Source organism: Struthio camelus, chromosome 20, assembly GCF_040807025.1.
Source record: "Struthio camelus isolate bStrCam1 chromosome 20, bStrCam1.hap1, whole genome shotgun sequence".
Lineage (NCBI taxonomy): Eukaryota > Metazoa > Chordata > Aves > Struthioniformes > Struthionidae > Struthio > Struthio camelus.
In genome coordinates, this window is record NC_090961.1 from 2860255 (window position 1) to 2868850 (window position 8596).

General features: G+C 37.8%; 1 protein-coding gene across 1 annotated transcript in view; it reads right to left on the minus strand.

Moving 5' to 3' along the window:
* The window catches only part of DAB2IP (DAB2 interacting protein), a 267258-nt gene extending 258698 nt beyond the window's left edge, over positions 1 to 8560 (minus strand). The window contains exon 1 of the mRNA XM_068915273.1: positions 8309 to 8560. The gene's annotated coding sequence lies outside the window, so the exon portion shown is untranslated. The remainder of the gene's footprint in view (positions 1 to 8308) is intronic.
* Between the last annotated feature and the right edge of the window lie 36 nt (positions 8561 to 8596).

The following is an 8596-nucleotide window of genomic DNA, read 5'->3' on the forward strand; positions in this document are numbered from 1 at the left end:
AACAAACAGAGAATCAAATATTGAGTAGTAAGTACTGCAAGAGGCAAACATACAACATTGTGTAAACAATGGACTTGACTGAAAAATTACATTTGTTAGAGTAAATTCAGTCCTACTTAAATTTAAATGGATTACCCTAGAAATATACTTCAGTATATTTCTATGAGCTGCCATTGTGTTGCCAAGTGGTGATATTTTTAATTCATATTCAACAGAACATATAAAGTCTAAACACCATTCCTGCTGCAGCCTCTGCTGTGTTTGTAAACTTCTGACTGTGATACAGGAAGACCCTTTTCCAGTAAATATCCAAATAATAGAAATGAGAATGCGTAAATGAATGCCAAGTAAAACTGGAGCATCATGATTACAGAAGCCAAGGAGTTCTTCCCAGTCAAGGAGGTATCTTATATTGTAATATAGACAGTCCATAAAGCAGAAAAGCCTCTCCTATTTGCAGTCCTCTGTACATATGTTTGTGTCTCTCCTCTTACTGATGTGTTCAAGCTCTCTCATTAGATTCTAAATTAGGAGACTTTAAAGGAAATATTAAGTGGCTGACAGCTCATCTTCATCCACATTGTTTAGTGTGGATCATCCCATCAATGTTTAGTTTCCTCTTCACTGACTAAAGAGCACACATCTTAGTTCTAGAGGAACATGGCAGATTGGAAGACCAGCCAGAAAATATTAAGGACAAACTGGAGCGTATAGCAGTGGAAAGAGAAAAGAATCAGTTTCACAGGTGTAAGCCAAATTCTTCTACAGTTTTGTAAACGAGGAGTAATCCACAATCATCAGTTAAGCTGCACTGATTTTACTATGCTGTACTTAGAATCTGATCTAAACCGTCTTTTCAGGCATTTATGAAGAGGTCAATGACTACAAAACTGTATTACAAAGTTTTATTTTTGTATTTGCACTTGCTCTTGACAACTGTTAGGAGGCTTTTTAAATAACTTTAGCTTACAGCAACTGAATAATTTTTTCAAAAAAAATCTACAACTGTGGAATAATGCATTGTTGGCAATTGCTATAGGGGTTTGTATATATACTACTATTTGCTTATCTAGGAGTACTCTGTACAAGTGAAATTTGATGGTAAAACCATACACAATACTTGCATAGAAGGACATATGACTTCATCACCTAGAAGACATAGCTGCCGGGAAACATGGAAAATTATGATTTTCACTATCTAGTAACATTTCTGAATGTCAGTCAAGCCCCATTTGCACTTAAAATCTTTTATGTCCCTACATTTTTCTCTTACTCTGCAGCTGTCTCCTTCAACCATGCCAGTGCCTGAGAGCTGCCACTCTGCTCCTAAATTCTAGTGATGCAGGAGGTACAAGTGCCAAAACCTCCAGGCTACCCAAATGTGAGACAAACCTCTAATTTCAGTTACAAACTGAGGATTTTTTCTGAGACTGGGTTTCTTGAATACTAAAGTGATATTCCACTGCTGCTTTAAGGCACCTTGATGACTTTGACTTGTTCTAGTATTTTTTTTTTCTATTACCTAAGGCTTCTTCTGTTTTGTTACACACTAATTTTCTCTTTTGCCATTCCTACAGAAGCAAAGAAATCATTACACTGAAAAATCAAAAAGAGCAGTGGCTGGCCAACTGAATTCTGGGTAAGAGCAGAAAGGACAAGTAAAACCTTTGCACACCTGACTAGCATATGAAATGGCAGAGGGAATAGGAAATAGTTTTCACAAGAAAACTATCCGAGAGCCCTGGGAAATTTCAGTGTCCCTTACTTGCTTTAGATTAAAATAGATGCCATTACTGTAATAATAAAATGTAGAGACAGATTTTTTTATAATGTTAGAAACAATAGTTACTTTTTTTTTTTGCTGACCGTTCCTGCTGAAGGTGAGGTTCCCCTATAGGCATAATATCAACAGAGCGCCAACAAAGCTGGCTCCAGTATCCCTCTCCCTACAAAATCCAGCCAAAGGACAAGAGAAGTAAGGTGAGAGAAGCAACAGATTGCTCTGACCTCCTCCAGGGCCATGACAGCAGCTCTCAGATTACCAACAAGTCAGGAAAACAAGGAACTAAACCCCCTGTGTCTCTGAACCATGAGAAATAAGAATAATACGCCAGGAAAAAAAATGTATTTCCAATACAGGCAAATATCATTAGCAAAGATAGTTTAATTTGACTTTCTTTTATTTGTATTTGTGGACCCACGTATCTATGGAAAGTTTTAAAGGAGTTAATATTTGTAGAATTTGCTAGATTTCTAAAATACATATACAGCATTTTAAATAGTTCGGCCACAAAACAATTTGCTGAAAATTTGACCAGATTTTGTATTATATTTTTTATAATGAAAGCATACTAGGTCATAAAAAAAATCTTATGCACATATCCTATATTTTACTTGAATGCAAAGCTCAAATGTCCCCCAAAATAGCAAATGACTGAAGAGACTGCTATAGAACCTTATTTTTTGGATTCCCTGTTACAATACATATAAACCAAACCTTCCCTCTGGGCAAGTTTTGATCTGATTGGTCTTTTATATATATTCCATAAGTGTAAACAATATAAGAATAGTGAGCCTCCCAATCTCAAAAATGTTTTAAATAATGTGCCTTTTAATGTGAGAGAAATGATTCTCTTTAAAGAAACCTGATTTTAACACATTCCTGTTTGGGGATTATTGTCTCCAACATACACATGTTCTATTTCCACCAAAAAGAAATAATCCTATGATACAAAAATAGCCAACTAAATGAAATGCAGACAGTTTTAACATTAGAAATGTTTGTTTAGTTAGCATTCTGGTCTTGCTTAATTTAAGATATTTTAGCAGAAACTGATTCCAGGCACTGTTCTTTAGAATAAAAGACACGTACACAAACTTACTGCAAATATATAACGTGAAGTAAAATACAAGTCCTCCAGAGACCTACCCCCAATTCAGCAAAGTATTTAAACACACATATAACAGCTAAGTATTTAGTAAATGTCCTAACATGCTTTAAGCTAAGTTTACCTCTAAATACACTGAATGAAAGGTGAACAGCAATAGAAAACAACAGTAGCATAAAATAAATACTGCAAATTAGGAAAAACACAATAAAAAAAAGCACAATGAAACACCTTGTTACCAGATTGTCATTTGTAACCCCTGTGGGATGCTGACAACACACAATATTTCATGGGTTTAGAAGAGCGTGTGTGTAACTGGAGTTACACGTAAAATTTAGTGGATAGGATGAGCAGCTCCAGATGGGATTTAGAAGCTAAACGTTCCATTTCCTGCAACTTTTTTAGGTAAAAATCATAGATAATTAAGGTAATAGCCCTTGACATTATTCCATAATCATTGTGGACTACAACTTTACCATAAGAAAGGGTTTTTTAAAAAGATAAGACTGGGATGACAAAAATCAATATACTGAATAGATGCTTCAAAAAAGATTGCTGTCAGCAGTAGCCATGGTTAATATCTTTCTGACATCTAATGGCCACTATGTATACTGCTCTCAATTTTTCCTGCTTTAAAAAAAGAAAAAAAAAATCATATATTGATAATCAATGTCTGGTACATAAACATCATGATTACAGACTATTTTCCTAACAGATAAATGAGAACCGCAACAACTGCCCACAGAAGAGAAAAAGAACAGGCATTTACAAGGCTGATGCGCCTCATACAAATGCTGTTTCTAATTAACTGCCTATACTGCCGACAGGTAACTTAGAATTCAAGGAAAGATTACCCAAATGCAGGCTTTACTACAGAGCAATTCTCAGGGGCTATCATTGTCAGGAACGTCCATAATTGAAGTCAAACTGGCTTAGGTAACCGATGAAGGCAAAATCCAATGAAATTTTTCTCTTCATAAGGACTAGAGATTAGTAAAGCAATTTTCAAGTCCACTGCTGTTTTCTAGTTAGATCAAAATCAAAATCTTAAATTCTTTTATTTACTGACCACAAATTAGAACGAGAAAATACTATATGCTTTTCTACCTGAATTTTTCAAGGAAAATATTAAAACTTTGCAAATCTTGTTTCCTCTGGTTCTTCACAGCTGGGGAAGGAATGGGTCGGATGAACAAAAATGTCCATTTGATAATCTCAACAATTGCTATATTTAGAAACTGACACTCTTGCACCGGCTATTTCCCCCTAAAACATTTCCTGTTCCATCTAGCAAGTCCATTTTACCCTAGGAAATTTAATTTTAAGCAAACAGAGTTCAAACATTTTAACCAGATCTGAAATGTGTAGCATTTTATCTTTTACCAGCTTAAGTTCAGCCATGGTAACACTTGCATTTGTAGTCCTCAGAATATAAAATTTAAGCCACTGAAATTGTGATTAATAGCAAAAATGAAAGCCACCGAAGCATAAGTTGAACACATGGTTGTTCTTCATATTTTGCAATAGTGTTTAAGTTCACTGGTGCTATCACAGTGAACTTAAACACAGGTGGCTGAAGTGACGGCATTTTGTTCTCAGAAATTACTTGGTTTGAGAATCAAAACTCAGTACTGCTTCTCATCTGCTATTCTGCAGAACAAATGACAAAGATACGTGGTTCCCGAGATCTTTTGGAGGGTCTACATACATACATCCTCCCATACTTTTAAGCAAAGGAGCTTATTTTAGCTTATTTCAGTCTCCTTGATACCGGAGAATTTAATTACAATGAAGTTTTTTTAAATATAGAATCACTTGGGGAGGCAGTTGCATAAGAATTTTTTAAGTTATCATTTACAGATAATTATTTTTCACTCACAAGTTTAATAGGCATCGAATCACTGTAGTTTATTTTTATTTTAACCACTGCCTTTTTATTAACAGAGGATAGAAGTCATTCAGATATTATAATTTCGTAAGGGTTACATTCTTTCACTGTTCTCTTTCCATACTTAGCCTGTTGGTATTTCATGAGCTTTCACAGCTTTTGCCTGCAGAACGTACCTGGTTTTAACTCTGATCAACAGAGGCATCTCATTGCTGTGCAGTAAAAGACTTTTAACTGACTTACTAAGGCTACCCATTTTTATTCCTGCATGTTTTTCTAAACTTCATTATTTGAAGAAAAACTAAAATTAAATAACGTGATAACATCACTCAGTTCATACAGCTGAAAGAAAAGTAGAGGTGACTTATGCTGGCTAACTAGAAATGACAGGTGTGAAGTGCACAGCAGAAAGCAGTAGATGGCAGCAATAAACCACAGAACAATAGCACTGCCTGCCATGGACATTTTTTCCAGATTTACTGGCAAACACCTAAAGACATTAGGAGAAATGGAATGAGGTCTGATTTAAAAATTAGATAGAAGGCTTTCTGTTCTTTGAGTAAAATGCCAACATAAATTTGTACATCAGTGCATGACGCGCTACTAAGATAACGCAGCTTTAGATGCAGTAACAGTGCCAGCTTCATGAAGGCAAAAAGGATTTAGTTGCAAACTTTTAACTTTTATGACAGAGCCCACAAATAGATGCTTCCTTGTCTTTGCTGAAACTCGATGTAAACCAACGATGGTAAATTTTTTAATGTTGAATTCATATTTACTTTTTAAAATACTGTATCTTCTTTTTGGCACCAGCCCAGATTTTCCTACTGCTGAATTCGGGACTGGTGGGTGACAAGGGTTCATCAAAGCACATCTAATCTATGCTTTCACAGAACCAGGAACAGGTCCATTTTGAGCACATTCTTCTTTCCTTCTTAATCATGCTGAGACACTCTAAGCAGTCTATTTGCCAGAAGACCCCAAGGTCAGCACAAAAGACAGAGAAAACTGCAGTCATTCTCATCTTCTTCATACTATTACGAGCTACAATACTACATATTCTAATATGTCATGTTCCATTCTACTGCGAATGTGTCCTGATCAAAATGGAGCTATGTATGCTCTGGCCAGTAACCTGTCTGCATTACAGCATTCCCTGCTTTAACAGCATTAGGCATCTGATTACCTTGTACGTTGTTATCCCTATGAGGCTCTCCCCTGGACAGTTTAAATTTGATGCTACTTTCATATATAACTCTATCCTTTGACCTCTCCCATTAAAGGATAGGAATACATTTCTTTGTTACATGTTTATAGTTACTGGGTGACTGACTGTGTCTCCTGCTTCTTAGATACTTATCCTAAATTCGTTGCTTTTGTTTTGAGAAGGAAGACAAGAAAATGTCACTCAGCTCTGCCATTCTCATACATGCTGTCTTCCATATTATACCAATAATAATTTTAACAACAAATTTTGACCACATTTTTATATGACGTAGCAAGAGCATCTGCAGCACAGGCACAGGATCCAAAAAGTCCAGATTGATAGTGATCAAAATTTTTCAGCTGATGACTTTGAGGTTGTTTACCTAAAAGAAATTTTCTGAATATTTCTTTTGATACCAACAAAAAAAAAAAAGACTATATCATCCCACAAGGTACCACTGCATTTAGTAATTCCCTTTCTAAGCAGCAAGGCAAAAGACTGGGTTATGTTGTTATCTTTGGATCTGCTCTGTTAAGATCAGAGTTGAAGTCCTTTCACACAATGAGACACCAGCCGATGGAATCTCATTAATTTTAGTTTAATTATGATGTCATGATATTCACTATTCACAATCAAACGTGGTATGACATTGAATGCAAGCCGGTTCATATTATTTGAGAACTGTGTGGAGAAAACCACTTGAGCCTACACATGAATAATACTGGCTCTTTATCAGTCCTCACTGGGACAGCTGAAAGGTTCTATCTTCATTTTATGTATTGCAAAGCACAGGCCTCCATGTGAAATATGCACAGCAGTTTGGGACTTTTTAGCATTTTCTTTCGTCTCTCTTATGCATGGTTTGCAAGGCAGAGAACTAGAAAGAGATATCACAAATCTGAGAGAAGCATCTCAGTTAAATCACCTTGCACATTAGCTTGCAACTGCACCGCTCACAACATTTTGGCAGGTCAGTAAAAGTGCTGCTGGTGGAACCACTTTTGCCTGTAGTGGTTTATCCACTGTACCCACCCTGCAGATAAAGAAAGACATAGCCTACAAAGCTGTTTAGATTACTTTTGCAAGAGTATGGCTAAACTCACACAAAATTGTAAACAGCAGAATTAAACAAAAAAAATCAAAGAGTTACCAACGTTAGAACACTAGATGTCAGCACTCATAAATGCATTGATAGCAACTGTCCACAAGCATGTAATTAAAGATAAGGGACAGAAATAGATTATAAAAAGTCACGCAAGGATCTTGGGACAGATTTAGTCTTTGTGTTCACGTTCCTGGTCTGTTATATTGCTAACCAGTCAGAAATCAACTAGCAAAAGTGTTGTAATAGGAATTCATGCCAGCAACAGAAAGGCTGTTCATTAGGTATCTTATTCACGCTGGGAAAAAGGTTTGGTCATACTCTTCCACTGACACCATTCATATCATTTGGAGATTCCAAGAAACAAGTCTACATTGGAGCATTCAGTGCTCTACGCATGCCCACACTTCTTTTGAACTACAAATCACGGTGTCTAACTAAAAAACTTTGCTCCTTTGGGTTTTAATAATTACTAATGGAAAGCAAATTCCAGGCTACCTCCAAGAAAGAGCCTAACCACAGAATTATAACATGACTACTTACAATAAATATCTGTGTACTCTAACAGTATAATAAAGCTTTTCACTCACAAATTGCACAGCATTTTACAAAGGAGCTGGTAATTACACACTATAAAGTACAGTAATACAATGTGACAAAGGTGTGCTTGCATGTGCCCCTCTGTCACCATCAATACCCCACACATGAATAGGGGTTAAAGAAAAACCATGAACCATCTAGTTCTCTACCAGCTCCTAATGCAGCCTACTATTGGACTCGATCTTTGAACTTTTTTCAAATGTGACGTTTTCGACAGCTGCTGTGTAATGACTGCAAGGGCAACAGTTTGTTCCTCTGCACACCTTGTTTCTGCGGGGTGGACCTTGCAGAAAGGGACACAGAGCACAGCCTTGGTGTCTTCAAAACGGGATGCCAGCAGAGAACTCTCCATTCGTGTCCTGCACTAGGTCAGGGATAACCGCAGGAATACCAGAAACTTGAACTGAATTGTAAATGGAGCTGTTAAAAGCAAAAGCAATGGCCTATGGCTCAAAATCCACAGGCCTGAGAGCTGCTCCCTATTCCTTCTATGTGACACCAAACTCTACCCATTAAAAACCATCACCTTCCGTTTTTATGTTAAACTAAACGTGTGGCCAGCCGGCAGCTCAAACTCTTCTTTCTGCTCCCTACGCCGAGGGAGGACTAAGGGGCCTGCTTACCTCAGGGGTCTGCAGCCCCGTTTGCTTCCTCTGCTCTCATTCCCTCTGGTTCCTTTTCCTCCTTTTCGCGCTCCCGCTCCTCTCCTTGCGAACACTATCGCTAATCCCCTTCCCTCCCTGCTTCCCATGGCCATTTTCCAGCTGCTGCCCGGCTCCTGCCACCCAGGCGCCGTCGCCGAAGGAGACCCCCGCCCGGGCCGGTGCCGCCGTCGCCTCAGGGCCGCCAGAGCCTCCTCAGCGCGCCGAGAGAACGCGGGGGGAGGGGAGGCGCCAACGGCTCTAACGGTT